General features: G+C 49.6%; 1 protein-coding gene across 1 annotated transcript in view; it reads left to right on the forward strand.

Moving 5' to 3' along the window:
• Positions 1-25,561, forward strand: part of LOC136580584 (ADP-ribosylation factor-like protein 13B) — a 605,728-nt gene that overhangs the window by 212,288 nt on the left and 367,879 nt on the right. The window lies entirely within an intron of this gene.

Consider the following 25,561-nt stretch of genomic DNA (forward strand, 5'->3'; position numbering starts at 1 on the left):
GGGCATTGGTCGAACTGAAAGGCCTCATATGATTTTCAAAATGTCATTCGGGAGTGTTGAAGGCCGTCTTCCATTCATCCCCCTCTCTGATCCGTATTAAGTTGTATGTGCAGTGAACAGGGCGCAGGACACACCACTGAGGAGATGGCGGGGTAGCTGTTGGAGATGTCACGGTGGCACTACCAACTCCTCTGCTGAGGGACGTGTGTGACCCTTTGCCAAGGTCCTGACAGGCCTCTCCAGGCAATGCTGGTGCAGCGGTTACTTGAATAAACTTTGGTAACTGATTTTTAGACTTTGTTATAGATGACACCATTGTTCTCTTCTCTGCGGTGAATCCAAATGAGAAAATAAAGTCCAGACACACATGGGTAAATTGTAGAACACAGGGTTGCCGGAAATGGGCAGCAACCAGAACTTTTACTTAAAACTTTTCAGTGTTACGATTGTGTGGGAAAACTAAGCAGCCACTGTGCCGACATAGGGAACTGTGTCAGGGATCCACCAACTGACACACAGATGAGACATAAGACGTTTGGAGGCGGCAAGATTGTGAACAAGATTCTTTGTTATACAATCGAAACGCGTCCTGCATAGCGTCTGACTTTTTATTTGACACTTCTATCAATAAAGGCTTTTGAAGTTTTCCACTTAAAGAACAGCAGCTATTATCGATATTAGTGTATCTTGACGCCGCCAGGAAGCTAGGGGTTTGACCGGAGGAATGCCCCTGTCACACCCCTAGCTCCTGATCAGGTCAAGAAATAAAAGTTCCCAAAGCTCCTGGAAGGACCTACTATGGTAGCTGTGGACACAACTGACAAGCGCGAGGGAGCCGAAGCCGCACACATACTGCAGGTGGAGTGAGACTCGGGAACCTCAGTGACAGCACTCGCGCCTGCTTTGACTGCAGCCTGCAGCCTGCTTTGGCTTTGGCTGCAGGGAGGCAACAGTGGCGGACCTACACGGGGACACAACTCACAGCTCTCCAGTCTGCTTGGCCCTTTGGTGCACCGCAAGGTGGAGGTAACTTTTCCGGGGGTGCAGGAGTGCCATCCAGGGACACCAGCGTCGAGGATACTTACACGGCTCCTGGCTGCTTTGGCAGTGGGGGGACCGTCAGTACGATTCTACACTGCCGGTTCAAGTTGTGCAACAGCAGCGTGGACTCCACTAAAAGCGCTGCCGCCTGCTTCAGGCTCAGGGGGAGCAGCAGTGGGGGAGGGGAAGAACAGCGTGCCGTCTATTATTTATGTCAGGGATGGTGGGTTAGGGTGAGGGGTAAGCGTCACAGTTAGGCTTATATTTAAACTGTAAGCCTAACTGTGACACTTAACCCTCACCCTAACCCACCATCCCTGACATTAATAATAAAAGACGGCATCCTGCTCTCTGCCTCCACAGCTGGCCTTAGTGGGCTGAAAAGACCTGCAGCGCAGCCTGCTGTGCAGCTAATCAGGTACAGGGGGTGTCACCCCCCTGTCAATCTTGACTCCACCAGGACATCCTGGTGGCATCAAGAAACACTAATACTGCTATTATCTTTATTACTCCACTGAACATTCACTCTTTTTTTTGGACACTGCATGGTGGACTCCACTTCACTCACAACTGGGGGATAGGATTCTGGGTATAAGCATCCAGTACCTTTCCTCTTCTCCCATTTTTTGGTAATTGTAGGCTGAAGGTGCCTACAGGTAACCCACATACCAACTCCTTGCTCTCTCTACTCAACTTTCTCTGGAAAACAACCCTTTTTAGCATCTCTTGCAAACACATTTATCAGTCATGCTCATGTGACAACATAAACTATTACATTTCCAGACATTACCCAAACATTGCTCAAACATTAACCTCTTATGCGCTGCAGCTGTGCAATGCACATAACTAGTAACAGAACAGTTTGCACAGCACATCCACAGTTAAGACATGACATGTGAGACAAATACAGGACAGTTATGTAGGGGCTAGATACCTATACTTTGGGCCATCACAGTTGCCCCCCGCAAGTCCAACTTAGAAAACCAGCGGGCACCCATTAGCTGGCTAAACAAATCAGAAATGAGAGATAGCATATAAGGGTTGTGCGTAGTGATCTTATTATGTTCCCTTAAGTCCAAACATGGTCGCAGACCTCCATCTTGTTTCTTTCTCAAGCTGTCAGCAATATACTCCTTGAGGACACATCAGCGAAATCCTTGATGAACTCAGGTAATTCCTCAGTCTGTACTGCATAGATATTAACGGACATGCGATTCTGTCTACAGGAAGTATTACACTTAACGATGTGTCCCTTTTCCCCTTTGTCCACCACTGGGTTGTGCAACTTCAGCCATGGCAAACCCAACCCCAGCTGTGTAGGGAGAGACTCTATGACAAATGAAATTATTCCCTCCGTATGGAATAACCCAATCTTTAAACAAGCAAGCAAAATTGACTCTGCAATGCGGCGCCAATCCACTGTAGATTGTTTGCCCAAGGACAAAACTCCACACAAAAATCTTCAATGGGTGATCCTCCCTGCCATAAGACTCTAATCTTACCTTCTGCCAGAGATACCCTACCAGAATCATCATAGATCAGACTGAAAGCCCAAAAAAAAATTATCCACCAACAATAAAGCTTCAGAAGTGGGTGGTAATGAAAAGGCCCAAGCCTGAGGGTCTCCCTGCAACTTGGAAATCATCATCCCTACCTTCTAAGACTCATCAACTGAGGACAAAGGGAGCAGTTTAAAGTATAGTTTGCAGGATTTTTTAAACGTAAAACCAGAAAAACGATCTTGCAGGTCCTGCTTTACCAAAGCTATTCTGCCTTAGCGTTGTTGCTTAACCTCCGCAACCTCACCAGCCAGAGACCTAAGCTGGTTGGAAAAGGCCTCAATGAGATCCATAAACATGCAAGGCAACAAACAAAAACCTGCAGAAAAAAAGTATGGCTGGTGATTATGTCACGTCCGCCGGGTGTACCTCGCCACAGCATGGATGCAGGGTGACGTTCACACAGAACGCAAACATAATATACCAAAACTATACTGGACAGTGAACACCACTCCAGGAACCATAAGATGGAAAAACCTGTCCCTTACCTAACAGGGAAGTGAGGGGACCCTGCCTACAAGCAATGTCATTGTCCTGATAAGGTCAGACCCACTGTCTTCTCCTGGGCCCTGACTATGTCTTGCAGGAACCCCTGGAGAGGTGCACAGACCCAGCAAAACAAAACAATGAAGGTAACAGAAAACAACAGAAATAAACACCGGTACTTATCTGAATATGACACTATATCACCCAGCATAGAGACACCAACCTACTCTAATCACTCCTCTAAAGAACTGAAATCAATAGAAAGGGGGAGAGGGCATGGGTAGGTATATAAAGCTCTCCACACCTGCTGATTGGTAGAGCAGCCAGCAATCTTTGCACAACATGCATTGACCCTTGCCCTTCCTAGTAACAAGATGATGCGTCGGACACTGGGTCGTGGTCACCATGCCACGACGCCGTCACGACTGACAAGCCACGACAGGCACATCATAGATTGTCTACCTGTGCATATTTCTTCATTGCATCTACTCCTGGAGGATGACACACTTCCAAAACTTTCCTCAAATGTGTCACAGCAGCATCACAAAAAAATCCCACCTGGGAGAGCACCAAACAAACAAACACTACCCGCTCTACAGATGGATCTGGACCCCAAAATCCATGTATATACAATCCCAAAAATAGAAAATGTAGAGCAGCAACAGAGGTGCAAACAAGAAGATGAATACTCACTATGAATTCTTAATGTAAAATCCTTTATTCTGTAATAAATCTGATCGGTAAGTCTGATCGGTAAAGTGGGTGAGCTTGGCCGATAAAAATTATGATATAGTCAGAATAACGGAAACATGGCTTGATGATAAGTGCGATTGGGCAGCGAATTTGCAGGGGTACAATCTCTTCAGAAGGGACCGAAGGAACCAGAAAGGGGGAGGGGTATGTCTGTACATCAAATCGAACTTCAAGCCGAGGCTACGGGAGGATATAGGAGTAGGAGAAGAACAGGTGGAATCTCTGTGGGTAGAAATACAGGGAGAAAAAAATAACAAACTCCTAAAGACCACCAAAAGCAACAGAAGAAACTGAAAACTTACTATTAAGGCAGATAGAAGAGGTGTCAAATAGAGATGAGCGAACACCAAAATGTTCGGGTGTTCGTTATTCGGAACGAACTTCCCGGGATGCTCGAGGGTTCGTTTCGAACAACGAACCCCATTGAAGTCAATGGGCGACCAGAGCATTTTTGTATTTCGCCGATGCTCGCTAAGGTTTTCATGTGTGAAAATCTGGGCAATTCAAGAAAGTGATGGGAACGACACAGAAACGGATAGGGCAGGCGAGGGGCTACATGTTGGGCTGCATCTCAAGTTCACAGGTCCCACTATTAAGCCACAATACCGGCAAGAGTGGGCCCCCCCCCCCTCCCAACAACTTTTACTTCTGAAAAGCCCTCATTAGCATGGCATACCTTTGCTAAGCACCACACTACCTCCAACAAAGCACAATCACTGCCTGCATGACACTCCACTGACACTTCTCCTGGGTTACATGCTGCCCAACCGCCCCCCCTCCCCCCACAGCGCACACCAAAGTGTCCCTGGGCAGCCTTCAGCTGCCCTCATGCCACACCACGCTCATGTCTATTTAGAATTGCGTCTGCCATGACGAGGGACCGCAGGCACACACTGCAGAGGTTGGCACGGCTAGGCAGCGACCCTCTTTAAAAGTGGCGGAGCGATAGCCCACAATGCTGTACAGAAGCAATGAGAAATAGAATCCTGTGCCACCGCCATCAGGAGCTGCACACGTGGGCATAGCAATGGGGAACCTATGTGCCACACACTATTCATTCTGTCAAGGTGTCTGCATGCCCCAGTCAGACCGGGCTTTTTAATTCATAGACACAGGCAGGTACAACTCCCTATTGTGAAGTCCCTGTCGACCAACAGCATGGGTGGCTCCCTGGAACCCACCGGCGGTACACAGAAATATCCCATTGCATTGCCCAACACAGCTGAGGTAGTAATGTCGTGCTTAATGCAGGTGGGCTTCGGCCCACACTGCATGCCCCAGTCTGACTGGGGTTCTTTATAAGTGTACAGATGTAGTAAAAACTCCGTGTGCACCTACAGCATGGGTGGGTGCCAGGAAGCCACCGGCGGTACATAGAAATATCCCATTGCATTGCCCAACACAGCTGAGGTAGTAATGTTGTGCTTAACCCTTTCCAATCCAATTTGTATATGGTTTTCCTAGGGGGCTTACTCTTTTTCTGCTGTTATACAACGGCGCTATATGCTGGCTAAAGCCAGTACTGCATGAGCTGACACGTAGGATAGGCTCCGACAGCAGAGAGGCTGGCAATATACAGTAAGAGAACCCCGACGGACGTCTACCAACAACGGAGCTGTACAGCCTTAAACCCTAATGTCTTCACAGGTCACACAGTGGACTGGAAAGGGTTAATGCAGGTGGGTTTCGGCCCACACTGCACGCCCCAGTCAGACTGGGGTTCTTTACAAGTGGACACATGTAGGTTAAACTCCCTGTGGACCCACTGCCTGGGTGGGTGCCAGGAAGCCACCGGCGGTACATAGAAATATCCCATTGCATTGCCCAACACAGCTGAGGTAGTAATGTCGTGCGTAATACAGGTGGGCTTCGGCCCACACTGCATGCCCCAGTCAGACGGGTTCTTTAGAAGTGTACAGATGTATTAAAAACTCAGTGTGCACCTACAGCATGGGTGGCTCCCTGGAACCCACCGGCGGTACATAAAAATATCCCATTGCATTGCCCAACACAGCTGAGGTAGTAATGTCGTGCTTAATGCAGGTGGGCTTCGGCCCACACTGCATGCCCCAGTCAGACTGGGGTTCTTTACAAGTGGACACATGTAGGTTAAACTCCCTGTGGACCCACTGCCTGGGTGGGTGCCAGGAAGCCACCGGCGGTACATAGAAATATCCCATTGCATTGCCCAACATAGCTGAGGTAGTAATGTCGTGCGTAATACAGGTGGGCTTCGGCCCACACTGCATGCCCCAGTCAGACGGGTTCTTTAGAAGTGTACAGATGTATTAAAAACTCAGTGTGCACCTACAGCATGGGTGGCTCCCTGGAACCCACCGGCGGTACATAAAAATATCCCATTGCATTGCCCAACACAGCTGAGGTAGTAATGTCGTGCTTAATGCAGGTGGGCTTCGGCCCACACTGCATGCCCCAGTCAGACGGGTTCTTTAGAAGTGTACAGATGTATTAAAAACTCAGTGTGCACCTACAGCATGGGTGGCTCCCTGGAACCCACCGGCGGTACATAAAAATATCCCATTGCATTGCCCAACACAGCTGAGGTAACGTCAGCTGTAATGCAGGTGGGCTAAAAATTAATTTGATTACACTGTAGGCGAGGGCCCACAAAAATTGCTGTATCAACAGTACTAATGTACATCCCAAAAATTGGCCATGGCCAGCCAAGAGGGCAGGTGAAACCCATTAATCGCTTTGGTTAATGTGGCTTAAGTGGTAACTAGGCCTGGAGGCAGCCCAGTGTAACGAAAAATTGGTTCAAGTTAAAGTTCCAATGCTTTTAAGCGCATTGAAACTTATAAAAATTGTTCTGAAAAATTATTTGAGTGAGCCTTGTGGCCCTAAGAAAAATTGCCCGTTCAGCATGATTACGTGAGGTTTCAGGAGGAGGAGCAGGAGGAGGAGGAGGAGGAATATTAGACACAGATTGATGAAGCAGAAATGTCCCCGTTTTGGATGGTGAGAGAGAACGTAGCTTCCATCCGCGGGTGCAGCCTACGTATTGCTTACGTATCGCTGCTGTCCGCTGGTGGAGAACAGAAGTCTGGGGAAATCCAGCCTTTGTTCATCTTGATGAGTGTTAGCCTGTCGGCACTGTCGGTTGACAAGCGGCTACGCTTATCTGTGATGATTCCCCCAGCCGCACTAAACACCCTCTCCGACAAGACGCTAGCCGCAGGACAAGCAAGCACCTCCAGGGCATACAGCGCTAGTTCAGGCCACATGTCCAGCTTCGACACCCAGTAGTTGTAGGGGGCAGAGGCGTCACCAAGGATGGTCGTGCGATCCGCTACGTACTCCCTCACCATCCTTTTACAGTGCTCCCGCCGACTCAGCCGTGACTGGGGAGCGGTGACACAGTCTTGGTGGGGAGCCATAAAGCTGGCCAGGCCCTTAAAGACTGTTGCACTGCCTGGGATGTACATGCTGCTCGATCTACGCACATCCCCTGCTACCTTGCCCTCGGTACTGCGCCTTCTGCCACTAGCGCTGTCGGCTGGGAATTTTACCATCAGCTTGTCCGCAAGGGTCCTGTGATATAGCAACACTCTTGAACCCCTTTCCTCTTCGGGAATCAGAGTGGGCAGGTTCTCCTTATACCGTGGATCGAGCAGTGTGTACACCCAGTAATCCGTCGTGGCCAGAATGCGTGCAACGCGAGGGTCACGAGAAAGGCATCCTAACATGAAGTCAGCCATGTGTGCCAGGGTACCTGTACGCAACACATGGCTGTCTTCACTAGGAAGATCACTATCAGGATCCTCCTCCTCCTCCTCCTCCTCAGGCCATACACGCTGAAAGGATGACAGGCAATCAGCCGGTGTACCGTCAGCAGCGGGCCAAGCTGTCTCTTCCCCCTCCTCCTCATCCTCCTCATGCTCCTCCTCCTCCTCCTGTACGCGCTGAGAAATAGACAGGAGGGTGCCCTGACTATCCAGCGGCATACTGTCTTCCCCCGCCCCCGTTTCCGAGCGCAAAGCAGCTGCCTTTATGGTTTGCAGGGAATTTCTCAAGATGCATAGCAGAGGAATGGTGACGCTAATGATTGTAGCATCGCCGCTCACCACCTGGGTAGACTCCTCAAAATTACCAAGGACATAGCAGATGTCTGCCAACCAGGCCCACTCTTCTGAAAGGAATTGAGGAGGCTGACTCCCACTGCGCCGCCCATGTTGGAGTTGGTATTCGACTATAGCTCTACGTTGTTCATAGAGCCTGGCCAACATGTGGAGCGTAGAGTTCCACCGTGTGGGCACGTCGCACAGCAGTCGGTGCACTGGCAGCTTAAAGTGATGTTGCAGGGTGCGCAGGGTGGCAGCGTCCGTGTGGGACTTGCGGAAATGTGCGCAGAGCCGGCGCGCCTTTACGAGCAGGTCTGATAAGCGTGGGTAGCTTTTCAGAAACCGCTGAACCACCAAATTAAAGACGTGGGCCAGGCATGGCACGTGCGTGAGGCTGCCGAGCTGCAGAGCCGCCACCAGGTTACGCCCGTTGTCACACACGACCATGCCCGGTTGGAGGCTCAGCGGCGCAAGCCAGCGGTCGGTCTGCTGTGTCAGACCCTGCAGCAGTTCGTGGGCCGTGTGCCTCTTATCGCCTAAGCTGAGTAGTTTCAGCACGGCCTGCTGACGCTTGCCCACCGCTGTGCTGCCACACCGCGCGACACCGACTGCTGGCGACATGCTGCTGCTAACACATCTTGATTGCGAGACAGAGGAGGAGGAGGAGGAGGAGGGTGCTTTAGTGGAGGAAGCATACACCTCCGCAGATACCAGCACCGAGCTGGGGCCCGCAATTCTGGGGGTGGGTAGGACGTGAGCGGTCCCAGGCTCTGACTCTGTCCCAGCCTCCACTAAATTCACCCAATGTGCCGTCAGGGAGATGTAGTGGCCCTGCCCGCCTGTGCTTGTCCACGTGTCCGTAGTTAAGTGGACCGTGGCAGTAACCGCGTTGGTGAGGGCGCGCACAATGTTGCGGGAGACATGGTCGTGCAGGGCTGGGACGGCACATCGGGAAAAGTAGTGGCGACTGGGAACTGAGTAGCGCGGGGCCGCCGCCTCCATGATACTTTTGAAGGACTCAGTTTCCACAACCCTATACGGCAGCATCTCAAGGCTGATGAATTTTGCTATGCGGACGGTTAACGTTTGAGCGTGCGGGTGCATGGCGGCGTACTTGCGCTTGCGCTCGAACACTTGCGCAAGCTACGGCTGAACGGTGCGCTGAACTACACTGCTGGATGGGGCCGAGGACAGCGGAGATGAGGGTGTGGGTGCAGGCCATGAGGCGGTAGTGCCTGTGTCCTGAGAGGGGGGTTGCATCTCAGTGGCAGGTTGGGGCACAGGGGGAGAGGCAGGGGTGCAAACCGGAGGCGGTGAACGGCCTTCGTCCCACCTTGTGGGGTGCTTGGCCATCATATGTCTGCGCATGGTGGTGGTGGTGAGGCTGTTGGTGTTGGCTCCCCGGCTGAGCTTTGCGCAACAAAGATTGCACACCACTGTTCGTCGGTCGTCAGGCGTCTCTGTGCAAAACTGCCAGACCTTAGAGCACCTCGGCCTCTGCAGGGTGGCATGGCGCGAGGGGGCGCTTTGGGAAACACTTGGTGGATTATTCGGTCTGGCCCTGCCTCTACCCCTGGCCACCGCACTGCCTCTTGCAACCTGTCCTGCTGATGCCCTTGACTCCCCCTCTGAAGACCTGTCCTCCTGAGTAAGCGTTGCACACCAGGTGGGGTCAGTCACCTCATCGTCCTGCTGCTCTTCCTCCGAATCCTCTGTGCGCTGCTCCCTCGGACTTACTGCCCTTACTACTACCTCACTGCAAGACAACTGTGTCTGATCGTCATCGTCCTCCTCACCCACAGAAAGTTGTTGAGACAGTTGGCGGAAGTCCCCAGCCTCTTCCCCCGGACCCCGGGAACTTTCGAATGGTTGGGCATCAGTGACGATAAACTCCTCTGGTGGGAGAGGAACCGCTGCTGCCCAATCTAAGCAGGGGCCCGAGAACAGTTCCTGGGAGTGTTCCCGCTCCTGAGCAGGTGTTATTGTAGTGGAGTGAGGAGGCTGGGAGGAAGGAGGAGCAGCAGACAGAGGATTCGGATTGGCAGCAGTGGACGGCGCAGAACTGCGGGTAGACGATAGGTTGCTCGAAGCACTTTCTGCCATCCAGGACAGGACCTGCTCACACTGCTCATTTTCTAATAACCGTCTCCCGCGTGGACCCATTAATTGGGCGATGAATGTGGGGACGCCAGAAACGTGCCTCTCTCCTAATCGTGCAGCAGTCGGCTGCGACACACCGGGATCAGGAGCTCGGGCTGTGCCCACACCCTGACTTGGCCCTCCGCGTCCTCGGCCGCGTCCACGTCCTCTAGGCCTACCCCTACCCCTCAGCATGCTGTATTACCAGTGATTTGATTTCACAGGCAGGAAATAAATTGGCGCAAGACTGCAGGCCAAATATAATTTTTGCCCTTTTTGGAAAACGAAAGGCCCCACTGCCTCTAGTGAATGAATTATCTAAGTTTAATAACTGTGCTGTGTCCCTGCTAATGTGTCACAGAACGTGAAGGTAGCAGTTATTATAACTCTTGGAGAGCAGGTATTTTTTTCCCAATTAAGGAAAGCAAATGGCGAAGCCAGCAGTAAAGCGTAGCTGGGTGCGTCTGATTTAGCAATGTTGTTCACGCAGCTCACACGTGTCCACCGCCCTTAGGACGGACAGAGGCTGGACAAATAGATTTGTTTTCAGTTTTTTTCCACCAAAAGGCAGCACTGCGTATATTCAATGAACATGAGAAGTTTAATAACTGTGCTGTGTCCCTGCTTATGTGTCACAGAACGTGAGGGTAGCAGAGTTATTATAACTCTTGGAGAGCAGGTATTTTTTTCCCAATTAAGGAAAGCAAATGGCGAAGCCAGCAGTAAAGCGTAGCTGGGTGCGTCTGATTTAGCAATGTTGTTCACGCAGCTCACACGTGTCCACCGCCCTTAGGACGGACAGAGGCTGGACAAATAGATTTGTTTTCAGTTTTTTTCCACCAAAAGGCAGCACTGCGTATATTCAATGAACATGAGAAGTTTAGTAACTGTGCTGTGTCCCTGCTTATGTGTCACAGAACGTGAGGGTAGCAGAGTTATTATAACTCTTGGAGAGCAGGTATTTTTTTCCCAATTAAGGAAAGCAAATGGCGAAGCCAGCAGTAAAGCGTAGCTGGGTGCGTCTGATTTAGCAATGTTGTTCACGCAGCTCACACGTGTCCACAGCCCTTAGAACGGACAGAGGCTGGACAAATAGATTTGTTTTCAGTTTTTTGGCACCAAAAGGCAGCACTGCGTATATTCAATGAATAACAACTGTGTTGTCGCCCTGCCTATACAATTCTTTCCCTGCAGTATCAATGGAGGGTGCAATGGTCTGCAGAGGCGATTTTGAGAAGCAAAAAAAAATGCAGCACAGCTAACAGCAGCCTGGACAGTACTGCACACGGATAAATATGGCCCTAGAAAGGACCGTTGAGGTTCTTGAAGGCTACACTCACTCCTAACACTCTCCCTGCCTATGCAGCACTTCTGTCCCTAATGCCAGGTGCAACGGTCTGCAGAGGCGATTTTGAGAAAAAAAAATTTGCCACTGCTAACAGCAGCCAACACACAGCTATCAGTGGCCCTAATAAGGACCTTTGGGGGGTCTTGAAGCCTACACTAACTACCAATTCTTTCCCTACAGCAGCTCCGGTACAAACAGCACTGTCCCTCATCTAATTCACACCGCATCTGAGGCGAACCGCGGGAGGGGCCGACTTTTATGTTCGGGTGACACCTGATCTTCCCAGCCACTCACAGCAGGGGGGTGGTATAGGGCTTGAACGTCACAGGGGGAAGTTGTAATGCCTTCCCTGTCTTTCAATTGGCCAGAAAAGCGCGCTAACGTCTCAGGGAAGGAAGTGAAAATAACCAGAACACCGCATGGTGTTCGTTACGAATAACGAACATCCCGAACACCCTAATATTCGCACGAATATCAAGCTCGGAAGAACACGTTCGCTCATCTCTAGTGTCAAACCACAATGAAGTAATAATTAGAGATGAGCGAACGTACTCGTCCGAGCTTGATGCTCGGGCAAATATTAGGGTGTTCAGAATGCTCGTTACTCGTAACGAGTACCACGCGATGTTCGGGTTACTTTCACTTTCATCTCTGAGACGTTAGCGCGCTTTTCTGGCCAATTGAAAGACAGGGAAGGCATTACAACTTCCCCCTGTGATGTTCCAGCCCTATACCACCCCCCTGCTGAGAGTGGCTGGGGAGATCAGGTGTCACCTGAGTATAAAAGTCGTCCCCTCCCACGGCTCGCCTCAGATGCGTTGTGAGTCATTTGTGACAGAGATCAGGGACAGTGGTATCGTGTTGGAGCTGCTGTAGGGAGAGCGTTAGGAGTTAGTGTAGGCTTCAAGAACCCCAACGGTCCTTCTTAGGGCCACATCTAACAGTGTGCAGTACTGTGGAGGGTGCCTTTTGCAGTGGTGCACATTTTTTTTTCCAAATCGGCCGTGCAGAGCATTGCACTGCAGTAATACTACAGGGACAGAAGTGGTGGTTAGGCAGGGAGAGTGTTAGGAGTTAGTGTAGGCTTCAAGAACCCCAACGGTCCTTCTTAGGGCCACATCTAACAGTGTGCAGTACTGTGGAGGCTGCTGTTAGCAGTGTTGCACATTTTTTTTTTCCAAATCGGCCGTGCAGAGCATTGCGCCCTGCAGTAATACTTCAGGGACAGAATTGTGTAGGCAGGGCCAGAAGACATATTTTATTGATTGAATATAGGCAGTGGGCCTTTCCTTTAAAAAAAAAGGGCAAAAATTCTATTTGGCCTGCCTCTGACAGTCCTCAGCGTTCTGGGTACGTGTGTGCTGGGTGGAGAACTTAAACAAAAATCATACGCAGCCAGCTAAGTTTAACAGCAGGCTTGTGCCAATTTATTTCCTGGCTGGGAAATCACCGCTCTGCTGCAGTTAATAACAGTGCAACACTGCAGTTCTGTGACACACTGCAGGGCCACAACACATTTATTATTGACTAGCGTACCCGTCGCGCGTTGCTGCGAAGACAGACATACATACATACATTCGTTTTTATATATCTAGATGACGGCAGCAGCGACCAATGAGATTTTGTAGGCCGCTGCTTCCCCCTTGCAGGCTGAATAAAATAGCCATTGTGTGGAACATCCAATTTATCCGGCTGCTGTGGCTTCTTGGGAAAATAGCCTAGTACATGTTTGCCCACTTCCAACTCCAATGGAGACTGACTGTAAATGGCTGGCGTGCTCTAGTATTTATGGTTCCAAGCTGTACGTGTCATTGCATACAGTCTGTCTATCTATCTATCTATCTATCTATCTATCTATCTATCTATCTATCTATCTATCTATCTATCTATCTATCAGGGTTATTGCATACAGTCTATCTATCTATCTATGACATCAGGAAATGAGAGAATTAGATTCCGTACGTAAAATTTGTACGCTAATTCTTTGGCGCTTTCATTGCATACAGTCTATCTATCTATCTATCTATCTATCTATCTATCTATCTATCTATCTATCAGGGTTATTGCATACAGTCTATCTATCTATCTATCTATGACATCAGGAAATGAGAGAATTAGATTCCGTACGTAAAATTTGAACGCTAATTCTTTGGCGCTTTGAATTGAATAATCAAGTTAGGACCCATTAGCTTTTCCCATTTATGACATAATCAATGCTCATGCCAAATTTCCTACCTACCTGAATGAGATTTTGTAGGCCGCTGCTTCCCCCTTGCGGGCTGAATAAAATAGCCGTTGGGTGGAACATACAACTTATCCGGCTGCTGTGGCTTCTTAGGAAGATATCCTAGTACTTGTTTACCCACTTCCAACTCCAATGGAAATTGGCTGGCGTGCTCTAGTGGTTCCAAGCTGTACGTGTCATAATAGAGCCTTAATGACATCACAATGCAGCTTTATAGAACATGTTGGGGCATGTTCAAGGGCGTCCGATGTTGATGATATCATTGATGACATCACAATAGCAGGTGGCTTACTTATTCAATCTACGTGGGGGGGTCGTAACTTTCGACGACGCTCGCGCGCGCGCCATTTATCGTAGGATAGTTGTACTATGCCTATAATCTTCCCAGGAGTGTACTCAACAACTTGCCAAAGTTTCATGACGATCGGATGAATGGTGTAGTAGCGCATAAAGGACAAACAGACAGACACGCACGCACGCACACACACAGACATACATTCAATTTTATATATATAGATTGAATATAAGTAGTGGGCCTTTCCTTTAAAAAAAAAGGGCAAAAATTCTATTTGGCCTGCCTCTGACAGTCCTCAGTGTTCTGGGTACGTGTGTGCTGGGTGGAGAACGTAAAAAAAATCATATGCAGCCAGCTAAGTTTAACAGCAGGCTTGCGCCAATTTATTTCCTGGCTGGGAAATCACCGCTCTGCTGCAGTTAATAACAGTGCAACACTGCAGTTCTGTGACACACAGCAGGGCCACAACACATTTATTATTGATTGAATATACGCAGTGGGCCATTCCTTTAAAAAAAAGGGCAACTATTCTATTTGGCCTGCCTCTGACAGTCCTCAGCGTTCTGGGTACGTGTGTGCTGGGTGGAGAACTTAAACAAAAATCATACGCAGCCAGCTAAGTTTAACAGCAGGCTTGCGCCAATTTATTTCCTGGCTGGGAAATCAAATCACTGGTAATACAGCATGCTGAGGGGTAGGGGTAGGCCTAGAGGACGTGGACGCGGCCGAGGACGCGGAGGTCCAAGTCAGGGTGTGGGCACAGGCCAAACTCCTGATCCAGGTGTATCGTAGCCGACTGCTGCGCGATTAGGAGAGAGGCACGTTTCTGGCGTCCCCACATTCATCGCACAATTAATGGGTCCACGCGGAAGACCTTTATTAGAAAATGAGCAGTGTGAGCAGCTCCTGTCGTGGATGGCAGAAAGTGCTTCGAGCAACCTATCGTCCACCCACAGTTCTGCGCCGTCCAGTGCTGCAAATCCGAATCCTATGGCTGCTGCTCCTCCTTCCTCCCAGCCTCCCCACTCCACTACAATGACACATGCTCAGGAGCGGGAAGACTCCCAGGAACTGTTCTCGGGCCCCTGCTCAGATTGGGCAGCAGTGGTTCCTCTCCCACCAGAGGAGTTTATCGTCACTGATGCCCAACCATTGGAAAGTTCCTGGGGTCCGGGGGATGAGGCTGGGGACTTCCGGCAACTGTCTCAAGACCTTTCAGTGGGTGAGGAGGACGATGACGATGAGACACAGTTGTCTATCGGTGAGGTAGTAGTAAGGGCAGTAAGTCCGAGGGAGGAGCGCACAGAGGATTCTGAGGAAGAGCAGCAGGACGATGAGGTGACTGACCCCACCTGGTTTGCAACGCCTACTCAGGACAGGTCTTCAGAGGGGGAGGCAAGGGCAGCAGCAGGGCAGGTTGCAAGAGGCAGTGCGGTGTCCAGGGGTAGAGGCAGGGTAAGGCCGAATAATCCACCAACTGTTTCCCAAAGCGCACCCTCGCGCCATGCCACCCTGCAGAGGCCAAGGTGCTCTAAGGTCTGGCAGTTTTTCACAGAGACGCCTGACGACCGACGAACAGTGGTGTGCAACCTTTGCTGCGCCAAGATCAGCCGGGGAGCCACCACCAACAGCCTCACCACCACCAGCATGCGCAGACATATGATGGCCAAGCACCCCACAAGGTGGGACGAAGGCCGTTCACCGCCTCCGGTTTGCACCGCTGCCTCTCCCCCTGTGCCCCAACCTGCCACTGAGATCCAACCCCCCTCTGAGGACACAGGCACTACCGTCTCCTGGCCTGCACCCACACCCTCACCTCTGCTGTCCTCGGCCCCATCCACCAATGTCTCGCACCGCACCGTCCAGCCGTCGCTAGCGCAAGTATTTGAGCGCAAGCGCAAGTATGCCGCCACGCACCCGCACGCTCAAGCGTTAACCGTCCACATAGCCAAATTTATCAGACTTGAGATGCTGCCGTATAGGGTTGTGGAAACGGAGTCCTTCAAAAGTATGATGGCGGCGGCGGCCCTGCGCTACTCAGTTCCCAGTCGCCACTACTTTTCCCGATGTGCCATCCCAGCCCTGCATGACCACGTCTCCCGCAACATTGTACGCGCCCTCACCAACGCGGTTACTGCCAAGGTCCACTTAACAATGGACACGTGGACAAGCACAGGCGGGCAGGGCCACTACATCTCCCTGACGGCACATTGGGTGAATTTAGTGGAGGCTGGGACAGAGTCAGAGCCTGGGACCGCTCACGTCCTACCCACCCCCAGAATTGCGGGCCCCAGCTCGGTGGTGGTATCTTCGGCGGTGTATGCTTCCTCCACTAAAGCACCCTCCTCCTCCTCCTCCTCCGCAACCTCTGTCTCGCAATCTAGATGTGTCAGCAGCAGCAGGACGTCGCCAGCAGTCGGTGTCACGCGGCGTGGCAGCACAGCGGTGGGCAAGCGTCAGCAGGCCGTGCTGAAACTACTCAGCTTAGGAGATAAGAGGCACACGGCCCACAAACTGCTGCGGGGTCTAACAGAGCAGACCGACCGTTGGCTTGCGCCGCTGAGTCTCCAACCGGGCATGGTCGTGTGTGACAACGGCCGAAACCTGGTGGCGGCTCTGCAGCTCGGCAGCCTCACGCACGTGCCATGCCTGGCCCACGTCTTTAATTTGGTGGTTCAGCGCTTTCTGAAAAGCTACCCACGCTTGTCAGACCTGCTCGGAAAGGTGCGCTGGCTCTGCGCACATTTCAGCAAGTCCCACATAGACGCTGCCACCCTGCGCACCCTGCAACATCGGTTTAATCTGCCAGTGCACCGACTGCTGTGCGACGTGCCCACATGGTGGAACTCTACGCTCCACATGTTGGCCAGGCTCTATGAGCAGCGTAGAGCTATAGTGGAATACCAACTCCAACATGGGCGGCGCAGTGGGAGTCAGCCTCCTCAATTATTTTCAGAAGAGTGGGCCTGGTTGGCAGACATCTGCCAGGTCCTTGGAAAGTTTGAGGAGTCTACCCAGGTGGTGAGCGGCGATGCTGCAATCATTAGCGTCACCATTCCTCTGCTATGCCTCTTGAGAAGTTCCCTGCAAAGCATAAAGGCAGATGCTTTGCGCTCGGAAACGGAGGCGGGGGAAGACAGTATGTCGCTGGATAGTCAGAGCACCCTCCTGTCTATATCTCAGCGCGTTGAGGAGGAGGAGCATGAGGAGGATGAGGAGGAGGGGGAAGAGACAGCTTGGCCCACTGCTGACGGTACCCATGCTGCTTGCCTGTCATCCTTTCAGCGTGTATGGCCTGAGGAGGAGGAGGAGGAGGAGGAGGAGGAGGATCCTGAAAGTGATCTTCCTAGTGCGGACAGCCATGTGTTGCGTACAGGTACCCTGGCACACATGGCTGACTTCATGTTAGGATGCCTTTCTCGTGACCCTCGCGTTGCACGCATTCTGGCCACTGCGGATTACTGGGTGTACACACTGCTCGACCCACGGTATAAGGAGAACCTTTCCACTCTCATTTTCGAAGAGGAAAGGGGTTCGAGAGTGTTGCTATACCACAGGACCCTGGCGGACAAGCTGATGGTAAAATTCCCATCCGACAGCGCTAGTGGCAGAAGGCGCAGTTCCGAAGGCCAGGTAGCAGGGGAGGTGTGGAGATCGAGCAGCATGTACAGCACAGGCAGTGCAACACTCTTTAAGGCCCTGGACAGCTTTATGGCTCCCCACCAAGACTGTGTCACCGCTCCCCAGTCAAGGCTGAGTCGGCGGGAGCACTGTAAAAGGATGGTGAGGGAGTACGTAGCCGATCGCACGACCGTCCTCCGTGATGCCTCTGCCCCCTACAACTACTGGGTGTCGAAGCTGGACACGTGGCCTGAACTCGCGCTGTATGCCCTGGAGGTGCTTGCTTGTCCTGCGGCTAGCGTCTTGTCAGAGAGGGTGTTTAGTGCGTCTGGGGGAATCATCATAGATAAGCGTACACGCCTGTCAACCGACAGTGCCGACAGGCTTACACTCATCAAGATGAACAAAGCCTGGATTTCCCCAGACTTCTCTTCTCCACCAGCGGACAGCAGCGATACCTAAGCAATACGTAGGCTGCACCCGCGGATGGAAGCATCGTTCTCTATCACCATCCAAAACGGGGACATTTCTGCTTCATCAATCTGTGTATAATATTCCTCCTCCTCCTCCTGCTCCTCCTCCTAAAAACCTCACGTAATCACGCCGAAGGGCCAATTTTTCTTAGGGCCACAAGGCTCACTCATATAATTTTTCTAAACAATTTTTATACGTTTCAATGCTCTTAAAAGCGTTGAAACTTTAACTTGAACCAATTTTTCGTTAAACAGGGCTGCCTCCAGGCCTAGTTACCACTTAAGCCACATTAACCAAAGCGATTAATGGGTTTCACCTGCCATCTTGGTTGGGCATGGCCAATTTTTTCTGAGGTACATTAGTACTGTTGGTACACCAATTTTTTGGGGCCCTCACCTACAGTGTAATCATAGTAATTTCTATGTTCTTTGCCTGCACTCATGGTACAGAAAGGTGTGAGGGGTTGGCCTACACTTTAGCTACATAAATGTAACTGGGGCCTTGTCTATACTGCAGCTACTGAAATGTAAAAGAGACTGTTATCTCCCTAAACTGCTGCAATGGGAATGTTACTGGGGCCTGTCTTGAGTGCTACTATTACTGACATGGAACTAAGACTGCGCTCCCCCTATACTGCTGCTAGTGATATGTTAGTGGGGCCTGTCCCTAATGCTACCGCTGAAATGTTAATAATTCTGAGCTCTGCCTATACCGCTGCTAATGGTATGTCACTGGGGTGTGGAAACAGAGGCTTCACAAAGACATGATGGCGGCGAGGCCATTTCCCAACAACGCTGTTACTGTTAAGGTGCATATAACCACGGACACGTGTAGAGGACACATAGTGCCTCTAAAACATCCCCCTCCTCCTCCAACAATGAAAACATTCTTGGCAAATACCTTTGCATTGGTCCGTCTGGTGGCAGTCCAAGAATTTCACCTTTAACGACACAACAAGAAAGCACCACCACCATCCCCCCGCTACGGCCCACTTAATCCTGGCCACATTCCGAAAGCCAACTACATAAAACTGCGCTAGCAGGTCCGCAGTCACCACCACATTACCACCAACGAGGTTACTGTTAAGGTACATATTACCAGTCTGACTGGGGCATGCAGTGTGGGCCGAAGCCCACCTGTATTGTATCTGACGTTAGCTCTGCTGAGTAGGGCACTGCAATGGGATATATTTATGTACCGCCGGTGGGTTCCAGGGAGCCACCCATGCTGTAGGTGCACACGGAGTTTAACCTACATCTGTCCACTTGTAAAGAACCCCAGTCAGACTGGGGCATGCAGTGTGGGCCGAAGCCCACCTGCATTAAACATGACGCTACCTCAGCTATGCTGGGCACTGCAATGGGATATATTTATGTACCGCCGGTGGGTTCCAGGGAGCCACCCATGCTGTGGGTCCACAGGGAGTTGTAACTGCATGTGTCCACTTCTAAAGAACCCCAGTCTGACTGGGGCATGCAGTGTGGGCCGAAGCCCACCTGCATTTAACATGACATTACCTCAGCTGCGATGGGCAATGCAATGGGATTTATTTATGTACCGCCGGTGGCTTCCTGGCACCCACCCATGCTGTGGGTCCACAGGGAGTTGTTACAACATCTGTCCACTTGTAAAGAACCCCAGTCTGACTGGGGCATGCAGTGTGGGCCGAATCCCACCTGCATTAACCACGACATTACCTCAGCTGTGATGGGCAATACAATGGGATTTATTTATGTACCGCCGGTGGCTTCCTGGCATCCACCCATGCTGTGGGTCCACAGGGAGTTGTTACTACATCTGTCCACTTGTAAAGAACCCCAGTCTGACTGGGGCATGCAGTGTGGGCCGAAGCCCACCTGTATTAAGCACGACATTACTATCTCAGCTGTGATGGGCAATGCAATGGGATATTTTTATGTACCACCGGTGGGTTCCAGGGAGCCACCCATGCTGTAGGTGCACACGGAGTTTAACCTACATCTGTCCACTTGTAAAGAACCCCAGTCAGACTGGGGCATGCAGTGTGGGCCGAAGCCCACCTGCATTAAACATGACGCTACCTCAGCTATGCTGGGCACTGCAATGGGATATATTTATGTACCGCCGGTGGGTTCCAGGGAGCCACCCATGCTGTGGGTCCACAGGGAGTTGTAACTGCATGTGTCCACTTCTAAAGAACCCCAGTCTGACTGCGGCATGCAGTGTGGGCCGAAGCCCACCTGCATTTAACATGACATTACCTCAGCTGCGATGGGCAATGCAATGGGATTTATTTATGTACCGCCGGTGGCTTCCTGGCACCCACCCATGCTGTGGGTCCACAGGGAGTTGTTACTACATCTGTCCACTTGTAAAGAACCCCAGTCTGACTGGGGCATGCAGTGTGGGCCGAAGCCCACCTGCATTAACCACGACATTACCTCAGCTGTGATGGGCAATGCAATGGGATTTATTTATGTACCGCCGGTGGCTTCCTGGCACCCACCCATGCTGTGGGTCCACAGAGAGTTGTTACTACATCTGTCCACTTCTAAAGAACCCCAGTCTGACTGGGGCATGCAGTGTGGGCCGAAGCCCACCTGTATTAAGCACGACATTACTACCTCAGCTGTGATGGGCAATGCAATGGGATATTTTTATGTACCACTGGTGGGTTCCAGGGAGCCACCCATGCTGTAGGTGCACTCGGAGTTGAACCTACATCTGTCCACTTGTAAAGAACCCCAGTCAGACTGGGGCATGCAGTGTGGGCCGAAGCCCACCTGTATTAAGCACGACATTACCTCAGCTGTGATGGGCAATGCAATGGGATATTTTTATGTACCGCCGGTGGGTTCCAGGGAGCCACCCATGCTGTGGGTGCACACGGAATTCCCATTGCGGAGTTGGACCTGGCTGTGACTATTTATAAAAAAACGCGGTCTGACTGGGGCATGCAGACACCTTGACAGAATGAATAGTGTGTGGCACATAGGTTCCCCATTGCTATGCCCACGTGTGCAGCTCCAGATGGAGGTGGCACAGGATTGGATTTCTCATTGCTTCTGTACAGCATTGTGGACTATCGGCCTGCCCCTTTTATGGGGAGGTCGCTGCCTAGCCATGCCAACCCTCTGCAGTGTGTGCCTGCTTTTCCTCTGGCAGACGCACTTATAAATAGACATGAGGGTGGCATGGCATGAGGGCAGCTGAAGGCTGGGCAGGGACAATTTGGTGTACGCTGTGGACACTGTCGTGCCTGGGGGGGGTTGGGCAGCATGTAACCCAGGAGAAGTGGCAGCGGAGTGTCATGCAGGCAGTGATTGTGCTTTGTTGGAGGTAGTGTGGTGCTTAGCTAAGGTATGCCATGCTAATGAGGGCTTTTCAGAAGTAAAAGTTGTTGGGAGGGGGGGGGGGCCACTCTTGCCGGTATTGTGGCTTAATAGTGGGACCTGTGAACTTGAGATGCAGCCCAACATGTAGCCCCTCGCCTGCCCTATCCGTTGCTGTGTCGTTCCCATCACTTTCTTGAATTGCCCAGATTTTCACACATGAAAACCTTAGCGAGCATCGGCGAAATACAAAAATGCTCGGGTCGCCCATTGACTTCAATGGGGTTCGTTACTCGAAACGAACCCTCGAACATCGCGATAATTTCGTCCCGAGTAACGAGCACCCGAGCATTTTGGTGCTCGCTCATCTCTAGTAATAATCATGGGGGACTTTAAGTATCCAGGTATAACATGGGAGAACGAAACCTGCAAATCTCATAGGGGTGATAAGTTCTTGAGAGTAATTAAAGATAATTACCTAAACTAACTAGTACAGGAACCAACAAGAGGGAGAGCCATTCTGGACATAGTACTAACTAACAAACCGGACCGAATAAAAGGGGTACAGGTTGAGGGGTACTTGGGGAACAGTGACCACAATATAATCAAATTCCAGCTGTCATTCAATAGGAAGCCTTATCAGGGAGCGACAAAAAAACTAAACTTTAGTAAAGCAAAATTTGATAAGCTTAGAACTACTATCGGTAACATTAAATGGGACAACATCCTCAAAAATAACAGTACAGTGGACAAATGGGAAAAGTTTAAAAGGATCCTAATCACCTCTTGTGAGCAGTTCATTCCCTTAAAAAATAAAAGAATCTTAACTAAAAGGAAACCAATGTGGCTTGACAAGACGGTAAGAGGGGCAATAAACGAAAAAAAGAAAGCATTCAAACTGCTAAAGCAAGACGGCAGCGAAAAAGCGCTAAAATCGTACAAGGAAAAAAAACAAAATATGCAAAGATAGGATCAAAATTGCCAAGGAGGAGGCAGAAAGACTGATTGCCAAAGAGAGCAAAAACAACCCAAAACTATTTTTCAACTATATTAACAGCAAAAGGATTTGCAGGGAGAGCACTAGCCCTTTAACAAATAATGCAGGAGAAATCATTGAAGATGATGGAGGGAAGGCAAATCTATTAAACAGGTTCTTTTCAAGCGTATTCACAAACGAAAAGGAAATGCCACACGAGATGCAGGGGAATAAAATGAACCCATCACAAAATATGTCATACCTAACACAAGAGGAATTGCGGAAGCGATTAAGAAGACTAAAATCGACAAATCGCCAGGCCCAGATGGAATACACCCAAGGATACTAAGGGAACTAAGTGACGAGATAGCTAGGCCGCTATATCCACTATTTCTAGACACTATCAAGACCGGTGTTGTACCACCGGATTGGCGCATTGCCAACGTGGTTTCAATTTACAAAAAAGGGAGCAAAAGTGAGCATGGTAACTACAGACCAGTAAGTCTCACTTCAATAACGGGAAAACTTTTCAAGGGGATTCTGAGAGACGCCATCGATGAGTACCTCAAGGAGAACAAGGGAATAACTCCTTTCCAGCATGGATTCATGAAGGGTCGCTCATGTCAGACAAATCTGATCAGTTTCTACGACGAAGTAAGCTCTAAGCTGGACGTGGGAGAATCTATTGATCTCGTATATCTGGACTTCTCTAAAGCCTTTGACACCATGCCACATAATAGGCTAATATACAAAATGAGGCAGCTCGGATCGGGTGAAAATGTGTGTAATTGGGTAAAGAATTGACTCAATGATAGAAAGCAGAGGGTGGTAATAAATGGTTCGTACTCTGATTGGACCACAGTCACTGGTGGGGTGCCACAGGGTTCAGTATTAGGCCCCATCTGTTCAATATATTTATCAACGACCTGATAGAGGGGCTGCACAGCAAAATATCAATATTTGCAGACGACACAAAATTATACAATATAATTAATGCAACGGAGGACAACGTAACGCTACAAACGGACCTAGATAAGCTGGGGGCTTGGGCAGAAAAATGGCAAATGAAGTTCAATATTGAAAAATGTAAGATTATGCACATGGGCAGGAGAAACGGATGTCACCAATATTCACTTAATGGGGTACCACTAGGGAAAAGTGATATGGAAAAGGACCTAGGGGTACTAGTGGATAGTAAACTAAACTGGAGTAACCAATGCCAGTCAGCTGCTGCAAAGGCAAATAAAGTCTTGGGGTGTATTAAAAGAGGTATAGGGGCGAAGGACGAGAACATTATCCTTCCATTATATAAGGCACTAGTCAGGCCCCACATGGAATACTGCGCACAGTTCTGGTCACCGATGCTCAGGAAAGATGTTACAGTACTGGAGGGGGTTCAAAGAAGCGCAACTAAACTAATACATGGAATGACGGGACTGGAATACCCAGAGAGGCTATCGAAATTGGGATTATTTACTCTAGAAAAAAGACAGCTAAGGGGTGATCAAATAACTATGTATAAATACATGAGGGGACAATGCAAGGATCTCTCCCATGATCTGTTTACACCCAGGACTACGACGGCAACAAGAGGGCATCCGTTACATTTAGAGGAAAGCAGGTTTCATCACCAACATAGCAAGGGGTTCTTTACTGTAAGAGCAGTTAGACTGTGGAACTCACTGTCGGAAGAAGTGCTGATGGCAAAATCCATAGAGGAGTTTAAAATGGGACTTGATGTCTTTCTGGAGAGGAAGGATATTATAAGTTATAAATCTTAGGTTAATTGTTAATCCGGGTTTACAGGCAGGTAGGAACTATTAGGGGTTGATTTAGGGAACAGTCTGATTGCCATTAGGGATTCGGGAAGGAATTTTTTCCCCAAAAGGGCTAATTGGCTTCTGCTCTTGCATTTTTTTGCCTTCCCCTGGATCAACACAGGAGGATAGACAGGCTGGACTAGATGGACATTGTCTTCATTCGGCCTAACAAACTATGTTACTATGTAAACAAATCCACTACATATCCTGCACCTCTGTTGCTGCTCTACATTTTCTATTTTTGACACTTCCGAAACGTCCTGTAGCCGACTCATGGTCACTACTCCAGAAAGCTAGGTTGCCTAAACACAAGAAGCTTCCACTTAAATTGCCTGACCTTTGACCACTGCACCTGTTTCATGTCTAGAACATACAGAGGTTTGACATGCTTACCTGAACTAGAAGTTTCTTCATCACAAACTGTATATTTATTAATTGGCCTTGCGTCAGATTAGGCAACTTTATTAACTTTTTGGTTTGCAGGATGTTCCCCAATCGGGAATGGTGTTCTCTCCTCTACAATTGCCCCCCTACTTTCTGTTCCCACATAATTCTAGCACCTTGGCCCCTCAGAGCTAGTATATCTGGTTTGCAGTTCTGTTCCCTTAATGTTTCACAGCTACCTGAACTTAAAGTGTCTCGGCTGAGTTTGTTGGCCATTTTATGGCAGGACGTAAACTGGCTGTTTAACGTGAAGGGGTGTAACACACCTACTAAGTATAGCAATATATTTTCTTTGATGTAAAGGGAAAAAAGGGGACATTTTTCTTCTTTAAGAATTGGATTTCAGATCAGGTCACTTACCTAATGTTTTTCACTCATATTACAATAGCTGGTTTAACGCTACCTACTCTGACTCAGTCTCGAGAGGAATTAGTGCGGGTATCGGCAAACATTTTCTGTAGCTGCCTGGATTCCATATCTAATTCAGAGGGGAGATATGTGCTACTGAAAGGTCACATTGGTAATGTGATGGTCATAATATGCAAGTTATATCCACCAAACAAGAGCACTATCTTCTGGTCAAGGAGATACTGTATTAATAAGGTCTCTACTAGTGTTGCTTGACTTCATCATCCGAGCAATAAAATTATCTCAATTTTCACAAAATCGAATTGAGTTACTTCAAACCAATTTTTGTTGAAAATCGTATTTCCCATAATGCTGGCTGAAGAGATCAACGTACAGCCAGAAAATCACAAAGTGGAGAAAATTCCTGCGCTAATCAGTATGCTTAATTTTGCATATTCTTTTTTACCAAGCATATTTAGTAACGCGGGAATTTTCTTCAGTTTGTGGTTTTCTACATTTTTGTGACCGAGGTCGTATGGCTCTGCGTATTTCCGTGCCGCTCTACCTGCTTTTCGACACTTTGCAGGATTATATGCTTGTGGCTGATGTCACCAAATAT

This window comes from Eleutherodactylus coqui, chromosome 10, assembly GCF_035609145.1.
Source record: "Eleutherodactylus coqui strain aEleCoq1 chromosome 10, aEleCoq1.hap1, whole genome shotgun sequence".
Lineage (NCBI taxonomy): Eukaryota > Metazoa > Chordata > Amphibia > Anura > Eleutherodactylidae > Eleutherodactylus > Eleutherodactylus coqui.